Raw genomic sequence first — 19,256 nt, 5'->3', positions numbered from 1 at the left:
AAACAGAGCACAACAGAGCCAAATAGATCCAAACAGAGCCAAGCAGAGCCAAACAGAGCACAACAGAGCCAAACAGAGCCGAACAGAGCCAGACAGTGCGAAACAGAGCACAACAGAGCCACAATGAGCCAAACAGAGACAAACAGAGCCAAACAGAGCCAAACAGAGCAAAACACAGACCAACTGATCCAAACAGAGCCAAACAGGGCCAAACAGAGCCATTGAGTGTCAAACAGAGCAACACAGAGCAAAACAGAGCAAAACAGACCAAAACAGATTGAAACAGAGCAGAACAGAGCCAAACAGAGCAAAACAGATCCAAACAGAGCTAAACAGAGCCAAACATGTCCAAACAGAGCATAACATAGCCAAACAGTGCCAAACAGAGTCAAACAGAGCAAAACAGAGCCACACAAAGCCAAACAGAGCCAAACTGAGCCTAACAGAGCCAAACAGAGCCAATCAGAGCCAAACAGAGCAAAACAGAGCCAGACAGAGCTAAACACAGCCAAAGAAGGATAAACAGAGCAAAACAGAGCCAAACAGTGCCAAACAGAGTCAATCAGAGCAAAACAGAGCCAAACATATCCAAACAGAGCCAAACAGAGCAGGTCAGAGCCAAACAGAGCCAAACAGAGCTAAACAGAGCGATACAGAGCCCAGCAGATCAAAAGGGAGACAAACAGGGCCAAACAGAGCCAGACAGAGCCAAACAGAGCACAACAGAGCAAAACAGAGCCTAACAGAGCCAAACAGAGCCAGTCAGAGTCAAACAGAGCCAAACAGAGCAGATCAGAGCCAAGCAAAGCACAACAGAGCCAAACAGAGCCAAACAGAGCGAAACAGTGCCAGGCACAGCCAAACAGACTCAAACAGAGCAAAACAAAGCCAAACAGAGCCCAACAGAGCCAAACAGAGTCAAACAGAGCAGAATAGAGCCAAACAGAGCCAATCAGAGCCATAGAGAGTGATACAGAGCAAAACACAGCCAAACAGAGCCAAACAGACCAAAACAGATTGAAACACAGCACAACAGAGCCAAACAGAGCCAAACAGAGCCGAACAAAGCCAAACAGAGTCAAACAGAGCCAAAACAGCAATCAGAGCCATAGAGTGTCAAACAGAGCAAACCAGAGCAAAACAGAGCAAAACAGAGCCAGACAGAGCTAAACACAGCCAAACAAGGATAAACAGAGCAAAACACAGCCAAACAGAGCCCAACAGACCAAAACAGATTGAGACAGAGCAGAACAGAGCCAAACAGAGCCAAACAGAGCCTAACAGAGCCAAACAGAGCCAGACAGAGCTAAGCACAGCCAAACAAGGATAAACAGAGCAAAACGGAGCCAAACAGTGCCAAACAGAGTCAAACAGAGCAAAACAGAGCCAAACAAAGCCAAACAGAGTCAAACAGAGCCAAACAAAGCCAATCAGAGACAAACAGAGCGAAACAGGGCCTAACAGAGGAACGTAGAGCCAAACAGAGCCAGTCAGAGCCATACAGAGTCAAACAGAGCAAAACAGAGCAAAACAGAGCCAAACAGAGCCAAACAGAGCAAAACAGATTGAAACAGAGCAGCACAGAGCCAAACAGAGCCAAACAGAGCCGAACAGAGCCAAACCGAGCAAAACAGAGCCAAACAGAGCTAAACAGAGCCAAAAAAAAGCTAAACAGAGCCAAACAAGGCCAAACAGAGCCAGACATAGTAAAACAGAGCAAAGCAGAGCCAACAAAAGGAAAACAGAGCCAAACAGAGCCAAACAGAGCAAAACAGAGCCAAACAGAGTGAAACAGAGACACACACAGCCAAACAGAGCTAAACAGAGCCAGACAGAGCGGAATGTGCCAAACAGAGCCAAACAGAGCACAACAGAGCCAAATAGACCCAAGCAGAACCAAACAGAGCAAAACAGAGCCAAGCAGAGCCGAACAGAGCCAAACAGAGCAAAACAGAGCCAAACAGAGCTAAACAGAGCCAAACAGAGCTAAACAGAGACAAACATGGCCATACAGAGCCAAACAGAGCAAAACAGATTGAAACAGAGCAGCACAGAGCCAGACAGAGCCAAACAGAGCCGAACAGAGCCAAACAGAGCAAAACAGAGCCAAACAGAGCTAAACAGAGCCAAACAAAGCTAAACAGAGCCAAACAAGGCCAAACAGAGCCAGACATAGTAAAACAGAGCAAAGCAGAGCCAACAAAAGGAAAACAGAGCCAAACAGAGCCAAACAGAGCAAAACAGAGCCAAACAGAGACAAACAGAGCTCAACAGAGCACAACAGAGCCAACCAGATCCAAACAGAGCCATACAGAGCAAAACCGAGCCAAACAGTGCATGACAGAGTCAAACAGAGCAAGACAGAGCCAAACGGAGCCAAGCAGAGCCAAACAAGGCACAACAGCGCAACACAGAGCCAAACAGAGCCAAACAGAGTGAAACAGAGAAACACACAGCCAAACAGAGCTAAACAGAGCCAGACAGAGCGGAATGTGCCAAGCAGAGCCAAACAGAGCACAACAGAGCCAAACAGAGCCGAACAGAGCCAGACAGTGCGAAACAGAGCACAACAGAGCCACAAAGAGCCAAACAGAGCCAAACAGAGCCAAACAGAGCCAAACAGGTCCCTGCAGAGCAAAACACAGACCAACGATCCAAACAGAGCCAAACAGGGCCAAACAGAGCCATTGAGTGTCAGACCCAAACAGAGACAAACAGAGCCAAATCTGGAGAGCAAACAGACCAAAACAGATTGAAACAGAGCAGAACAGAGCCAAATAGAGCAAAACAGATCCAAACAGAGCTAAACAGAGCCAAACATGGCCAAACAGAGCATAACAGTACCTGTAAACCAAACAGTGCCAAACAGAGTCAATCATAGCCTGACAGAGCCAACCAGAGCTAAACAGGTCCAAGCAGAGCCAAACCGATCCCTGCCGAGCCAAACAGAGCCTGGCAGAGTCAAGCAAAGCCAAACAGAGACAAACTGATCCCTGCCGAGCCAAACAGAATCTGGCAGAGCCAAACAGAGCCTGGCAAAGTCAAACAGAGCGAAACAGAGCATGGCAGAGCCAAACAGAACCAAACAGAGCCTGGCAGAGCAAAACAGAGCCAAGCAGAGCCAAACAGAGCCTGGCAGAACCAAACATAGCCTGACAGAGCCAAACAGTGGCTGGCAGAGCCAGACAGTGCCAAACAGAGCCTCGCAGATCCAAGCAGACGGAAACCGAGGCTTTCAGAGCTAAACAGTGCCTAGCAGAACCAAATAGAGCCCGACAGAGCCATACAGAGCCTGGCAGAGCCAAGCAGAACCCTGCAGAGCCAAAGAGAACCTGGCAGAGTCAAAAAGAACCAAAGACAGCCATACAGAGCCAAACAGAGCAAATCAGAGCCAAACCAGATCTGACAGAGCCAAACAGAGGCCCGCAGAGCCAAACGGAGCCAAAAGGAACCAAACAGAGAAAAAGAGAGCCAGACATAGCCATAAAGAGCCTGGCAGAGCCAAACAGAGCCTGTCAGTTTCACACAGAGCCTGGCAAAGCCAAAGAGAGCCAAACAGAGCCTGACAGAGCCAAACATGTCCTGGCAGAGTGTAACAGAGCCAAGAAGAGCGTAACAGAGCCTGGCAGAGCCAAACAGAGCCTGGCACAATCAAACAGAGCCTGACAGAAGCAAAAGAGCCTGGCACAGCCAATCATAGCCTGACAGAGCCTTGCAGAGCAAAACAGAAAGTAGCAGAGCCAAACAGAGCCAACCAGGTTCCCGCAGAGCCAAAGAGAGCCTGGCAGATTCAAACAGAGCCACACAAAGACATACAGAGACTGACAGAGACAAACAGAGCCAAATGGAGCCTGGCAGAGACAAACAGAGACTGGCCGATCCAAAAAGACCCAAACAGCGCCTGGCAGAGTGTAACAGAGCCAGACAGAGCCTGACAGAACCAAACAGAGCCTGGCAGAGCGAAACAGACCCATAGAGAGCCTTGCAAAGCCTAACAGAGCCAAACAGAGCCTGGCAGAGACAAACAGAGCCTGGCAGAGACAAATAGAGCCTGGCAAAGCCAAACAGAGCCTGGAAGAGCCAAACAAAGCTTGGCAGAGCCTGGCAGATGCTAACAGTTGCAAACAGACCCTTGCAGAGCCAAACAGAGCCTGGCAGAGTCAAGCAAAGCCAACCAGAACCAAACTGATCCCTGCCGAGCCAAACAGAATCTGGCAGAGCCAAACAGAGCCTGGCAAAGTCAAGCAGAGTGAAACAGAGCATGGCAGAGCCAAACAGAACCAAACAGAGCCTGGCAGAGCAATACAGAGCCAAGCAGAGGCAAACAGAGCCTGGCAGAACCAAACATAGCCTGACAGAGCCAAACAGAGGCTGGCAGAGCCAAACAGAGCCTCGCAGATCCAAGCATACGGAAGCAGAGGCTTTCAGAGCTAAACAGTGCCTAGCAGAACCAAATAGAGCCCGACAGAGCCATACAGATCCTGGCAGAGCCAAGCAGAGCCAATCAGAACCCTGCAAAGCCAAAGAGAACCTGGCAGAGTCAAAAAGAACCAAGGGAGCCTTACAGAGCCAAACAGAGCAAATCAGAGCCAAACCGCATCTGACAGAGCCAAACAGAGGCTCGCAGAGCCAAACGGAGCCAAAAGGAACCAAACAGAGAAAAAGAGAGCCAGACATAGCCATAAAGAGCCTGGCAGAGCCAAACAGATCCTGTCAGTTTCACACAGAGCCTGGCAAAGCCAAAGAGAGCCAAACAGAGCCTGACAGAGCCAAACATGTCCTGGCAGAGTGTAACAGAGCCAAGAAGAGCGTAACAGAGCCTGGCAGAGCCAAACAGAGCCTGGCGCAATCAAACAGAGCCTGACAGAAGCAAAAGAGCCTAGCACAGCCAATCATAGCCTGACAGAGCCTTGCAGAGCAAAACAGAAAGTAGCAGAGCCAAACAGAGCCAACCAGGTTCCCGCAGAGCCAAAGAGAGCCTGGCAGACTCAAACAGAGCCACACAAAGACATACAGAGACTGACAGAGACAAACAGAGACAAACAGAGCCAAATGGAGCCTGGCAGAGACAAACAGAGACTGGCCGATCCAAAAAGACCCAAACAGCGCCTGGCAGAGTGTAACAGAGCCAGACAGAGCCTGACAGAACCAAACAGAGCCTGGCAGAGCGAAACAGACCCATAGAGAGCCTTGCAAAGCCTAACAGAGCCAAACAGAGCCTGGCAGAGACAAACAGAGCCTGGCAGAGACAAATAGAGCCTGGCAAAGCCAAACAGAGCCTGGAAGAGCCAAACAAAGCTTGGCAGAGCCTGGCAGATGCTAACAGTTGCAAACAGACCCTTGCAGAGCCAAACGGAGCCTGGCAGAGTCAAGCAAAGCCAACCAGAACCAAACTGATCCCTGCCGAGCCAAACAGAATCTGGCAGAGCCAAACAGAGCCTGGCAAAGTCAAGCAGAGTGAAACAGAGCATGGCAGAGCCAAACAGAACCAAACAGAGCCTGGCAGAGCAATACAGAGCCAAGCAGAGGCAAACAGAGCCTGGCAGAACCAAACATAGCCTGACAGAGCCAAACAGAGGCTGGCAGAGCCAAACAGAGCCTCGCAGATCCAAGCATACGGAAGCAGAGGCTTTCAGAGCTAAACAGTGCCTAGCAGAACCAAATAGAGCCCGACAGAGCCATACAGAGCCTGGCAGAGCCAAACAGAGCCAATCAGAACCCTGCAGAGCCAAAGAGAACCTGGCAGAGTCAAAAAGAACCAAAGGGAGCCTTACAGAGTCAAACAGAGCAAATCAGAGCCAAACCGAATCTGACAGAGCCAAACAGAGGCTCGCAGAGCCAAACGGAGCCAAAAGGAGCCAAACAGAGAAAAAGAGAGCCAGACATAGCATACAGAGCCTGGCAGAGCCAAACAGATCCTGGCAGAGTGTAACAGAGCCAAGAAGAGCATAACAGAGACAAGCAGAGCCTGACAGAGCCTGGAACAATCAAACGGAGCCTGACAGAAGCAAAAGAGCCTGGCACAGCCAATCATAGCCTGACAGAGCCTTGCAGAGCCAAACAGAAAGTAGCAGAGCCAAACAGAGCCAACCAGGTTCCCGCAGAGCCAAAGAGAACTTGGCAGACTCAAACAGAGCCACACAGAGCCATACAGAGACTGACAGAGACAAACAGAGACTAACAGAGCCAAGTGGAGTCTGGCAGAGCCAAACAGACCCTGGCCGAGAAAAACAGACCCAAACAGAGGCTGGCGTAGCGTAACAGAGCCACACAGATTCAAACAGAGCCTAGCAGAACCAAACCGTTGCATAGAGAGCCTTGCAAAGCCTAACAGAGCCAAGCAGAGACTGACAGAGCCAAACAGAGCCTGGCAGAGCCAAACAGAGCCTGGCAAAGCTAAACAGAGCCAAACAGAGCCTGATAGACCTAAACAGACCCAAACAGAGCCTGCCAGAGCATAACAAGTCCAAGCAGAGCCAAACAGAGCTTGCCAGAGCCAAACAGACCCAAGCAGACCCTCGCAGACCCAAACAGATCCTGGCAGAGCGTAACAAAGCCAAACAGAGCTTGGAAGAGCCAAACAGAGCCAAAGAGACTCTGGAAGACCCAAACAGAACCAAACAGAGCCTTGCATAACCTAACAGAACCAAACAGTGCCTGGCAGAACCAAACAGAGCCTGGCACAGCCAATCATAGCCTGACAGAGCTAAACAGAGCCAAATGGCTCCAAACAGAGCCATGCAGAGCCAAGCAGAACCTGGCAGAGCCACAAAGATCCAACGAGAGCCAAACACATCCCTGCAGAGTCAGACAGAGCCTGGCAGAGTCTATCAGAGCTGCACGGAGCCTTCCAGAGCCTGGCAGAGGCAAACAGTGACTAACAGAGCCAAATGGAGCCTGGCCAAGAGAAGAGAGCATAACAGTGCCTGGCCGAGCCAAACAGAGGCTGGCAGAGCGTAACTGAGCCAAGCAGATCGTAACAGAGCCAAGCAGAGGAAACAGAGCCGGGCAGAATCAAGCAGAGTTTGGCAGAAGGAAAAGAGCCTGGCAAAGACAATCATAGCCTGACAGAGCCAACCAGAGCCAAATGGAGCAAAACAGGTCCCTGCAGAGCCAAAGAGAGCCTGGCAGAGTCAAACCGAGCCACACAGAACAATAGAGACTGTCAGAGCCAAACAGAGACAAACAGAGCCAAATGGAGCCTGTCAGAGCCAAACAGAGCCTGGCAAAGTCAAACAGAGTGAAACAGAGTGTGGCAGACCCAAAAAGAACCAAACAGACCCTGGCAGAGCAAAACAGTGCCAGGCAGAGCCAAACAGACCCAAACAGAGTCTGACAGAGTGTAACAGAGCCAAGCAGAGCCAAACAGAGGTTGGCAGAGCCAAACAGTGCCAAGCAGACCATGACTGACCCAAACAGATCTAAACAGAGCGTGGCAGAGCATAACAGAGCCAAGCAGAACCATACAGAGCTTGGCACTGCCAAACAGAACCAAACAGACCGTGGCAGACCCAAACAGAACCAAACAGAGCCTTGTATACCATAACGGAACCAAACAGTGCCTGGCAGAACCATACGAGCCTGGCAGAGCCAATAATAGCCTGACAGAGCCAAACAGAGCCAAATGGATCCAAACAGAGCCATGCAGAGCCAAACAGAACCTTGCAGAGCTAAACAGAGCCTGGCAAGGCCAAACAAAGCCTGGTAGAGTGTAATGCGGACAAGCAGAGACAAATAGAGCCAAATGGATCCAACCAGAGCCATGCAGAGACAAGCAGAGCCTGGCAGACCCAAACAGAGCAAAAATGAGCCTTGCAGAGCCAAACTGAATGAAAGAGTGCCTGGCAGAGCCAAAGAGAGCCTGGCAGAGCCAAACAGAGCCAAATAGAACCTTGCAGAGCCAAACAGAGCCTGGCAAAGCCAAACAAAGCCTGGTAGAGTGTAATGAGGACAAACAGAGACACATAGAGCCTGACAGAGCCAAACAGAGCCAAATGGATCCAACCAGAGCCATGCAGAGCCAAACAGAACCTGGCAGACCCAAACAGAGCAAAAGAGAGCCTTGCAGAGCCAAACTGAATGAAAGAGTGCCTGGCAGATCCAAACGAAGCCTGGCAGTGCCACACAGAGCCTAACAGAGCCTCGCAGAGCCAAACAGAGCCTGGCAAAGCCAAACAGAGCCTGGTGGAATATAATTGGGCCAAACAGAGCCTGGCAGAACCAAACAGCCTGGCAGAGCCAAACAGATGCTGGCAGAGCCAAACAGAGCCAAACAGAACCTCACAGTCCCAAGCAGAACCAAACATATCCTAACAGTGCTAAACATAGCTTGGAGGTGCCAAATAGAGGCTGGTGGAGCCAATCAGAGCCAGGCAGTGCCAAACAGAGCCTAACAGAGCCTGGCAGAGACTAAACGAGCTTGGCAGAGCCAAACAGAGCTTGGCAGATACTGGCAGTTGCAAACAGACGCAAACAGAGCCTTGCAGAGCCAATCAGAGCCTAACAGTGCCTGGCAGAACCAAATAGAGTCTGACAGAGCCAATCATAGCCTGACAGAGCCAACCAGAGCCAAACAGGTCCAAGCAGAGCCAAACTGATGCGTGCCAAGCCAAACAGAGCCTGACAAAGTCAAGAAAAGCCAAACAGACCCAAACCCGTCCCTGCCGAGCCAAACAGAATCTGGCAGAGCCAAAGAGAGCCAAACAGAGCTAATCGGATCCAAATGGAGCCAATCAGACAGAAATAGAGCCAAACATAGCCAAACAGAGACAAGCAGAGCAAAGCAGTTCCCGATTGAGCCAAACAGAGCCAATCAGAGCCTGGCAGGGCCAAATGGAGCCAAACAGAGCCCTACAGAGTCTATCAAAGCCAAACAGAGCCAAACAGACCCTGGCAGACCCAAACAGACCCGAACAGAGTCTTGCATACACTTACAGAACCAAACAGAGCAAAACAGATCCTAGCAGTGCCAAACAGATCCTGGCAGAGTGTAACAGAGCCAAACAGAGCCTGACAGAACCAAACAGAGCCTGGCAGAGACAAACAGGGCCACACAGAAACAAACAGATTCAACCAGAGCCTCGCAGACCCAAACAGACCCATAGAGAGCCTTGCAAAGCCTAACAGAGCCAAACAGAGCGTGGCAGAGCCAAACAGAGCCCAGCAGAGACAAACAGAGACTGGCCGATCCAAAGAGACCCAAACAGAGCCTGGCAGAGTGTAACAGAGCCAAACAGAGCCTGACAGAACCAAACAGAGCCTGGCAAAGACAAACAGGGCCGCACAAAAACAAACAGATTCAAACAGAGCCTCGCAGACCCAAACAGACCCATAGAGAGCCTTGCAAAGCCTAACAGAGCCAAACAGAGCGTGGCAGAGCCAAGCAGAGCCCAGCAGAGACAAACAGAGCCCGGCAGAGCCAAACAGAGCCTGGCAGAGCCAAACAGAGCCTGGAAGAGCTAAACAAAGCTTGGCAGAGCCTGGCAGATGCAAATAGACGCAAACAGAGCCTTGCAGAGCCAAACAGAGCTTAACAGTGCCTGGCAAAACCAAACAGAACCTGACAGAACCAATCATAGCCTGACAGAGCCAACCAGAGCTAAACAGATCCAAGCAGAGCCAAACCGATCCCTGCCGAGCCAAACAGAGCCTTGCAGAGTCAAGCAAAGGCAAACAGAGACAAACTGATCCCTGCCGAGCCAAACAGAATCTGGCAGAGCCAAACAGAGCCTGGCAAAGTCAAACAGAGTGGAACAGAGCATGGCAGAGCCAAACAGAACCAAACAGAGCCTGGCAGAGCAAAACAGAGCCAAGCAGAGCCAAACAGAGCCTGGCAGAACCAAACATATCCTGACAGAGCCAAACAGTGGCTGGCAGAGCCAAACAGTGCCAAATGGATACAAACAGAGCCATGCAGAGCCAAACAGAAACTAGCAGAACCATACAGAGGCAAAGCGAGCCAAAGACATCCCCGCAGAGCCAAACAGAGCCTGACGGAGCCAAGCAGAGCCTAGCTGATCCCTGCAGAGCCAAAGAGAACCTGGCAGAGTCAAAAAGAACCAAAGACAGCCATAGAGAGCCAAACAGAGCCAAACAGAGCAAATCAGAGCCAAACCGAATCTGACAGAGCCAAACAGAGGCTCGCAGAACCAAACGGAGCCAAAAGGAGCCAAACAGAGAAAAAGAGAGCCAGACATAGCCATAAAGAGCCTGGCAGAGCCAAACAGATCCTGGCAGAGTGTAACAGAGCCAAGAAGAGCATAACAGAGACAAGCAGAGCCTGACAGAGCCTGGAACAATCAAACGGAGCCTGACAGAAGCAAAAGAGCCTGGCACAGCCAATCATAGCCTGACAGAGCCTTGCAGAGCCAAACAGAAAGTAGCAGAGCCAAACAGAGCCAACCAGGTTCCCGCAGAGCCAAAGAGAACTTGGCAGACTCAAACAGAGCCACACAGAGCCATACAGAGACTGACAGAGACAAACAGAGACTAACAGAGCCAAGTGGAGTCTGGCAGAGCCAAACAGACCCTGGCCGAGAAAAACAGACCCAAACAGAGGCTGGCGTAGCGTAACAGAGCCACACAGATTCAAACAGAGCCTAGCAGAACCAAACCGTTGCATAGAGAGCCTTGCAAAGCCTAACAGAGCCAAGCAGAGACTGACAGAGCCAAACAGAGCCTGGCAGAGCCAAACAGAGCCTGGCAAAGCTAAACAGAGCCAAACAGAGCCTGATAGACCTAAACAGACCCAAACAGAGCCTGCCAGAGCATAACAAGTCCAAGCAGAGCCAAACAGAGCTTGCCAGAGCCAAACAGACCCAAGCAGACCCTCGCAGACCCAAACAGATCCTGGCAGAGCGTAACAAAGCCAAACAGAGCTTGGAAGAGCCAAACAGAGCCAAAGAGACTCTGGAAGACCCAAACAGAACCAAACAGAGCCTTGCATAACCTAACAGAACCAAACAGTGCCTGGCAGAACCAAACAGAGCCTGGCACAGCCAATCATAGCCTGACAGAGCTAAACAGAGCCAAATGGCTCCAAACAGAGCCATGCAGAGCCAAGCAGAACCTGGCAGAGCCACAAAGATCCAACGAGAGCCAAACACATCCCTGCAGAGTCAGACAGAGCCTGGCAGAGTCTATCAGAGCTGCACGGAGCCTTCCAGAGCCTGGCAGAGGCAAACAGTGACTAACAGAGCCAAATGGAGCCTGGCCAAGAGAAGAGAGCATAACAGTGCCTGGCCGAGCCAAACAGAGGCTGGCAGAGCGTAACTGAGCCAAGCAGATCGTAACAGAGCCAAGCAGAGGAAACAGAGCCGGGCAGAATCAAGCAGAGTTTGGCAGAAGGAAAAGAGCCTGGCAAAGACAATCATAGCCTGACAGAGCCAACCAGAGCCAAATGGAGCAAAACAGGTCCCTGCAGAGCCAAAGAGAGCCTGGCAGAGTCAAACCGAGCCACACAGAACAATAGAGACTGTCAGAGCCAAACAGAGACAAACAGAGCCAAATGGAGCCTGTCAGAGCCAAACAGAGCCTGGCAAAGTCAAACAGAGTGAAACAGAGTGTGGCAGACCCAAAAAGAACCAAACAGACCCTGGCAGAGCAAAACAGTGCCAGGCAGAGCCAAACAGACCCAAACAGAGTCTGACAGAGTGTAACAGAGCCAAGCAGAGCCAAACAGAGGTTGGCAGAGCCAAACAGTGCCAAGCAGACCATGACTGACCCAAACAGATCTAAACAGAGCGTGGCAGAGCATAACAGAGCCAAGCAGAACCATACAGAGCTTGGCACTGCCAAACAGAACCAAACAGACCGTGGCAGACCCAAACAGAACCAAACAGAGCCTTGTATACCATAACGGAACCAAACAGTGCCTGGCAGAACCATACGAGCCTGGCAGAGCCAATAATAGCCTGACAGAGCCAAACAGAGCCAAATGGATCCAAACAGAGCCATGCAGAGCCAAACAGAACCTTGCAGAGCTAAACAGAGCCTGGCAAGGCCAAACAAAGCCTGGTAGAGTGTAATGCGGACAAGCAGAGACAAATAGAGCCAAATGGATCCAACCAGAGCCATGCAGAGACAAGCAGAGCCTGGCAGACCCAAACAGAGCAAAAATGAGCCTTGCAGAGCCAAACTGAATGAAAGAGTGCCTGGCAGAGCCAAAGAGAGCCTGGCAGAGCCAAACAGAGCCAAATAGAACCTTGCAGAGCCAAACAGAGCCTGGCAAAGCCAAACAAAGCCTGGTAGAGTGTAATGAGGACAAACAGAGACACATAGAGCCTGACAGAGCCAAACAGAGCCAAATGGATCCAACCAGAGCCATGCAGAGCCAAACAGAACCTGGCAGACCCAAACAGAGCAAAAGAGAGCCTTGCAGAGCCAAACTGAATGAAAGAGTGCCTGGCAGATCCAAACGAAGCCTGGCAGTGCCACACAGAGCCTAACAGAGCCTCGCAGAGCCAAACAGAGCCTGGCAAAGCCAAACAGAGCCTGGTGGAATATAATTGGGCCAAACAGAGCCTGGCAGAACCAAACAGCCTGGCAGAGCCAAACAGATGCTGGCAGAGCCAAACAGAGCCAAACAGAACCTCACAGTCCCAAGCAGAACCAAACATATCCTAACAGTGCTAAACATAGCTTGGAGGTGCCAAATAGAGGCTGGTGGAGCCAATCAGAGCCAGGCAGTGCCAAACAGAGCCTAACAGAGCCTGGCAGAGACTAAACGAGCTTGGCAGAGCCAAACAGAGCTTGGCAGATACTGGCAGTTGCAAACAGACGCAAACAGAGCCTTGCAGAGCCAATCAGAGCCTAACAGTGCCTGGCAGAACCAAATAGAGTCTGACAGAGCCAATCATAGCCTGACAGAGCCAACCAGAGCCAAACAGGTCCAAGCAGAGCCAAACTGATGCGTGCCAAGCCAAACAGAGCCTGACAAAGTCAAGAAAAGCCAAACAGACCCAAACCCGTCCCTGCCGAGCCAAACAGAATCTGGCAGAGCCAAAGAGAGCCAAACAGAGCTAATCGGATCCAAATGGAGCCAATCAGACAGAAATAGAGCCAAACATAGCCAAACAGAGACAAGCAGAGCAAAGCAGTTCCCGATTGAGCCAAACAGAGCCAATCAGAGCCTGGCAGGGCCAAATGGAGCCAAACAGAGCCCTACAGAGTCTATCAAAGCCAAACAGACCCTGGCAGACCCAAACAGACCCGAACAGAGTCTTGCATACACTTACAGAACCAAACAGAGCAAAACAGATCCTAGCAGTGCCAAACAGATCCTGGCAGAGTGTAACAGAGCCAAACAGAGCCTGACAGAACCAAACAGAGCCTGGCAGAGACAAACAGGGCCACACAGAAACAAACAGATTCAACCAGAGCCTCGCAGACCCAAACAGACCCATAGAGAGCCTTGCAAAGCCTAACAGAGCCAAACAGAGCGTGGCAGAGCCAAACAGAGCCCAGCAGAGACAAACAGAGACTGGCCGATCCAAAGAGACCCAAACAGAGCCTGGCAGAGTGTAACAGAGCCAAACAGAGCCTGACAGAACCAAACAGAGCCTGGCAAAGACAAACAGGGCCGCACAAAAACAAACAGATTCAAACAGAGCCTCGCAGACCCAAACAGACCCATAGAGAGCCTTGCAAAGCCTAACAGAGCCAAACAGAGCGTGGCAGAGCCAAGCAGAGCCCAGCAGAGACAAACAGAGCCCGGCAGAGCCAAACAGAGCCTGGCAGAGCCAAACAGAGCCTGGAAGAGCTAAACAAAGCTTGGCAGAGCCTGGCAGATGCAAATAGACGCAAACAGAGCCTTGCAGAGCCAAACAGAGCTTAACAGTGCCTGGCAAAACCAAACAGAACCTGACAGAACCAATCATAGCCTGACAGAGCCAACCAGAGCTAAACAGATCCAAGCAGAGCCAAACCGATCCCTGCCGAGCCAAACAGAGCCTTGCAGAGTCAAGCAAAGGCAAACAGAGACAAACTGATCCCTGCCGAGCCAAACAGAATCTGGCAGAGCCAAACAGAGCCTGGCAAAGTCAAACAGAGTGGAACAGAGCATGGCAGAGCCAAACAGAACCAAACAGAGCCTGGCAGAGCAAAACAGAGCCAAGCAGAGCCAAACAGAGCCTGGCAGAACCAAACATATCCTGACAGAGCCAAACAGTGGCTGGCAGAGCCAAACAGTGCCAAATGGATACAAACAGAGCCATGCAGAGCCAAACAGAAACTAGCAGAACCATACAGAGGCAAAGCGAGCCAAAGACATCCCCGCAGAGCCAAACAGAGCCTGACGGAGCCAAGCAGAGCCTAGCTGATCCCTGCAGAGCCAAAGAGAACCTGGCAGAGTCAAAAAGAACCAAAGACAGCCATAGAGAGCCAAACAGAGCCAAACAGAGCAAATCAGAGCCAAACCGAATCTGACAGAGCCAAACAGAGGCTCGCAGAACCAAACGGAGCCAAAAGGAGCCAAACAGAGAAAAAGAGAGCCAGACATAGCCATAAAGAGCCTGGCAGAGCCAAACAGAGCCTGTCAGTTTCACACAGAGCCTGGCAAAGCCAAACAGAGCCTGGCAGAACCAAACATAGCCTGACAGAGCCAATCAGAGGCTGGCAGAGCCAAACAGAGCCTCGCAGATCCAAGCAGACGGAAACAGAGGCTTTCAGAGCTAAACAGTGCCTAGCAGAACCAAATAGAGCCCGGCAGAGCCATGCAGAGCCTGGCAGAGCCAAACAGAGCCAAGCAGAACCCTGCAGAGCCAAAGAGAACCTGGCAGAGTCAAAAAGAACCAAAGACAGCCTTACAGAGCCAAACAGAGCCAAACAGAGGCTCGCAGAGACAAACGGAGCCAAACAGAGAAAAAGAGACAAAACAAAAACAGAATTACCTGGAAAAACTCAGCAGGTCTGGCAGCATCGGTGGAGAAGAAATCAGTTAATGTTTCAAGTCTTCATGACCCTTCGGCAGAGCCAGATATAGCCATAAAGAGCCTGGCAGAGCCAATCAGATCCTGGTAGAGTGTAACAGAGCCAAGAAGAGCGTAACAGAGTCATGCAGAGCCAAACAGAGCCTGGCATGATCAAACAGAGCCTGACAGAAGGAAAAGAGCCTGGCACAGCCAATCATAGCCTGACAGAGCCTTGCAAAGCCAAACAGAAAGTAGCAGAGCCAAACAGAGCCAACCAGGTTCCCGCAGAGCCAAAGAGAGCTTGGCAGAGTCAAACAGAGCCACACAGAGCCATTCAGAGACTGACAGAGACAAACAGAGACTAACAGAGCCAAATGGAGCCTGGCAGAGCCAAACAGACCCTGGCCGAGACAAACAGACCCAAACACAAATTGGCATAGCATAGCAGAGCCACACAGATTCAAACAGAGCCTGGCAGAACCAAACCGTCGCATAGAGAGCCTTGCAAAGCCTAACAGAGCCAAACAGAGACTGGCAGAGCCAAACAGAGCCTGGCAGAGACAAACAGAGCCTGGCAGAGCCAGACAAAGCTTGGCAGAGCCTGGGAGATGCAAACAGACGCATACAGAGCCTTGTAGATCCTAACAGTGCCTGGCAGAGCCAAACAGAGCCTGGCAGTGCCAAACAGAGCCTAACAGAGCATTGCAGAGCCAAACAGAGCCTGGTAGAGTGTAATAGGGCCAAACAGAGCCTGGCAGAACCAAACACAGCCTGGCAGAGCCAAACAGAAGCTGGCAGAGCCAAACAGAGCCAAACATAGCTTGACAGTCCCAAGCAGATCTAAACATATCCTAACAGAGCCATACATAGCCTGGTGGAGCCAAATAGAGGCTGGTGGAGCCAGTCAGAGCCACACCATGCCAATCAGAATCTGGCAGAGCCAAAGAGAGCCGAACTGAGCCAATCAGAGCCAAACAGAGACAAGCGGAGTCAAACAGAACAAAGCAGAGCGCGCCCAAGCAAAACAGAGCCAATCAGAGCCTGTCAGGGCCTAATAGAGCCAAACAGAGCCTGGCAGAGCCAAACAGAGCCTGGCAAAGCTAAACAGAGCCAGACAGAGCCTCATAGACCCAAACAGACCCAAACAGAGCCTGGCAGAGCGTAACAAGGCCAAGCAGAGCCAAACAGAGCTTGCCAGAGCCAAACAGACCCAAGCAGACGCTCACAGACCCACACAGACCCAAACAGATCCTGGCAGAGCGTAACAGAGCCAAACAGAACCAAACAGAGCTTGGCAGAGCCAAACAGAGCCAATGTGACTCTGGCAGACCCAAACAGACCCAAACAGAGCCTTGCATAACCTAACAGAACCAAACAGTGCCTGGCAGAACCAAAAGTGCCTGGCACAGCCAATCATAGCCTGACAGAGCTAAACAGAGACAAATGGCTCCAAACAGAGCCATGCAGAGCCAAGCAGAACCTGGCAGAGCCACAAAGAGCCAACGAGAGCCAAACACATCCCTGCAGAGTCAAACAGAGCCTGGCAGAGTCTATCAGAGCTGCACGGAGCCTTCCAGAGCCTGGCAGAGGCAAACAGTGACTAACAGAGCCAAATGGAGCCTGGCCAAGAGAAAGGGAGCGTAACAGTGCCTGGCCGAGCCAAACAGAGCCTGGCAGAGCGTAACTGAGCCAAGCAGATCGTAACAGAGCCAAGCAGAGGAAACAGAGCTGGGCAGAATCAAACTGAGTTTGGCAGAAGCAAAAGAACCTGGCAAAGACAATCATAGCCTGACAGAGCCAACCAGAGCCAAATGGAGCAAAACAGGTCCCTGCAGAGCCAAAGAGAGCCTGGCAGAGTCAAACCGAGCCACACAGAACAATAGAGACTGTCAGAGCCAAACAGAGACAAACAGAGCCAGATGGAGCCTGTCAGAGCCAAACAGAGCCTCGCAAAGTCAAACAGAGTGAAACAGTGCGTGCCAGACCCAAAAAGAACCAAACAGACCCTGGCAGAGCAAAACAGTGCCAGGCAGAGCCAAACAGACCCAAACGGAGTCTGACAGAGTGTAACAGAACCAAACAGAGCCAAACAGCGCCAAGCAGACCATGGCAGACCCAAACAGACCTAAACAAAGCGTGGCAGAGCATAACAGAGCCAAGCAGAACCATACAGAGCTTGGCACTGCCAAACAGAACCAAACAGACCGTGGCAGACCCAAACAGAACCAAACAGAGCCTTGTATACCATAACGGAACCAAACAGTGCCTGGCAAATCCATACGAGCCTGGCAGAGCCAATAATAGCCTGACAGAGCCAAACAGAGCCAAATGGATCCAAACAGAGCCAAGCAGAACCCTGCAGAGCCAAAGAGAACCTGGCAGAGTCAAAAAGAACCAAAGACAGCCTTACAGAGCCAAACAGAGCAAATCAGAGCCAAACCGAATCTGACAGAGCCAAACAGAGCCAAACAGAGGCTCGCAGAGCCAAAAGGAGCCAAACAGAGAAAAAGAGAGCCAGACATAGCCATAAAGAGCCTGGCAGAGCCAAACAGATCCTGGCAGAGTGTAACAGAGCCAAGAAGAGCGTAACAGAGACGAGCAGAGCCAAACAGAGCCTGGCACAATCAAACAGAGCCTGACAGAAGCAAAAGAGCCTGGCAAAGCCAATCATAGCCTGATAGAGCCTTGCAGAGGCAAACAGAAAGTAGCAGAGCCAAACAGAGCCAACCAGGTTCCCGCAGAGCCAAAGAGAGCTTGGCAGAGTCAAACAGAGCCACACAGAGCCATACAGAGACTGACAGAGACAAACAGAGACTAACAGAGCCAAGTGGAGCCTGGCAGAGCCAAACAGACCCTGGCCGAGACAAACAGACCCAAACAGAGATTGGCGTAGCGTAACAGAGCCACACAGATTCAAACAGAGCCTGGCAGAACCAAACCGTCGCATAGAGAGCCTTGCAAAGCCTAACAGAGCCAAGCAGAGACTGGCAGAGCCAAACAGAGCCTGACAGAGACAAACAGAGCCTGGCAGAGCCATGCAGAGCCAAACAGAGCCTGGCAAAGCTAAACAGAGCCAAACAGAGCCTGATAGACCTAAACAGACCCAAACAGAGCCTGGCAGAGCGTAACAAGGCCAAGCAGAGCCAAACAGAGCTTGCCAGAGCCAAACAGACCCAAGCAGACTCTCGCAGACCCACACAGACCCAAACAGATCCTGGCAGAGCGTAACAGAGCCAAACAGAGCTTGGAATAGCCAAACAGAGCCAAAGAGATTCTGGCAGACCCAAACGGACACAAACAGAGCCTTGCATAACCTAACAGAACCAAACAGTGCCTGGCAGAACCAAAAGAGCCTGGCACAGCCAATCATAGCCTGACAGAGCTAAACAGAGCCAAATGGCTCCAAACAGAGCCAAGCAGAACCTGGCAGAACCACAAAGAGCCAACGAGAGCCAAACACATCCCTGCAGAGTCAAACAGAGCCTGGCAGAGTCTATCAGAGCTGCACGGAGCCTTCCAGAGCCTGGCAGAGGCAAACAGTGACTAACAGAGCCAAATGGAGCCTGGCCAAGAGAAAGAGAGTGTAACAGTGCCTGGCCGAGCCAAACAGAGCCTAGCAGAGCGTAACTGAGCCGAGCAGATCGTAACAGAGCCAAGCAGAGGAAACAGAGCCGGGCAGAATCAAACCGAGTTTGGCAGAAGGAAAAGAGCCTGGCAAAGACAATCATAGCCTGACAGAGCCAACCAGAGCCAAATGGAGCAAAACCGGTCCCTGCAGAGCCAAAGAGAGCCTGGCAGAGTCAAACCGAGCCACACAGAACAATAGAGACTGTCAGAGGCAAACAGAGCCAAATGGAGCCTGTCAGAGCCAAACAGAGCCTGGCAAAGTCAAACAGAGTGAAACAGAGTGTGGCAGACCCAAAAAGAACCAAACAGACCCTGGCAGAGCAAAACAGTGCCACGCAGAGCCAAACAGACCCAAACAGAGCCTGTCAGAGTCAAACAGAGCCAAAGAGAGCCAAACAGAGCCAAAGAGAGCCAAACAGAGCAAATCAGAGCCAAACAGAAACTGGCAGAGTCAAACAGAGCCCAACAGAGTCAATCAGAGCCAAAAGGAGACAAACGCAGCCAAACAGAGACAAAGGGACCCAAACGTAGCCAAAAAGAGTATGGCAGAGCCAAAGAGAGCCTGGCAGTTTCAAACAGAGCCTGGCAGAAGCAAAAGAGCCTGGCAGAAGCATAAGAGCCTGGCACAGCCAATCATAGCCTGACAGAGCCTGGCAGAGCCAAACAGAGCCAAATGGAGGCAGACAGAACCTTGCAGAGCCAAACAGAAAGTGGCAGAAC

The sequence above is a fragment of the Cetorhinus maximus genome, chromosome 11, assembly GCF_964194155.1.
Source record: "Cetorhinus maximus chromosome 11, sCetMax3.hap1.1, whole genome shotgun sequence".
NCBI lineage: Eukaryota > Metazoa > Chordata > Chondrichthyes > Lamniformes > Cetorhinidae > Cetorhinus > Cetorhinus maximus.
Note: the sequence above shows the minus strand (reverse complement) of the source record.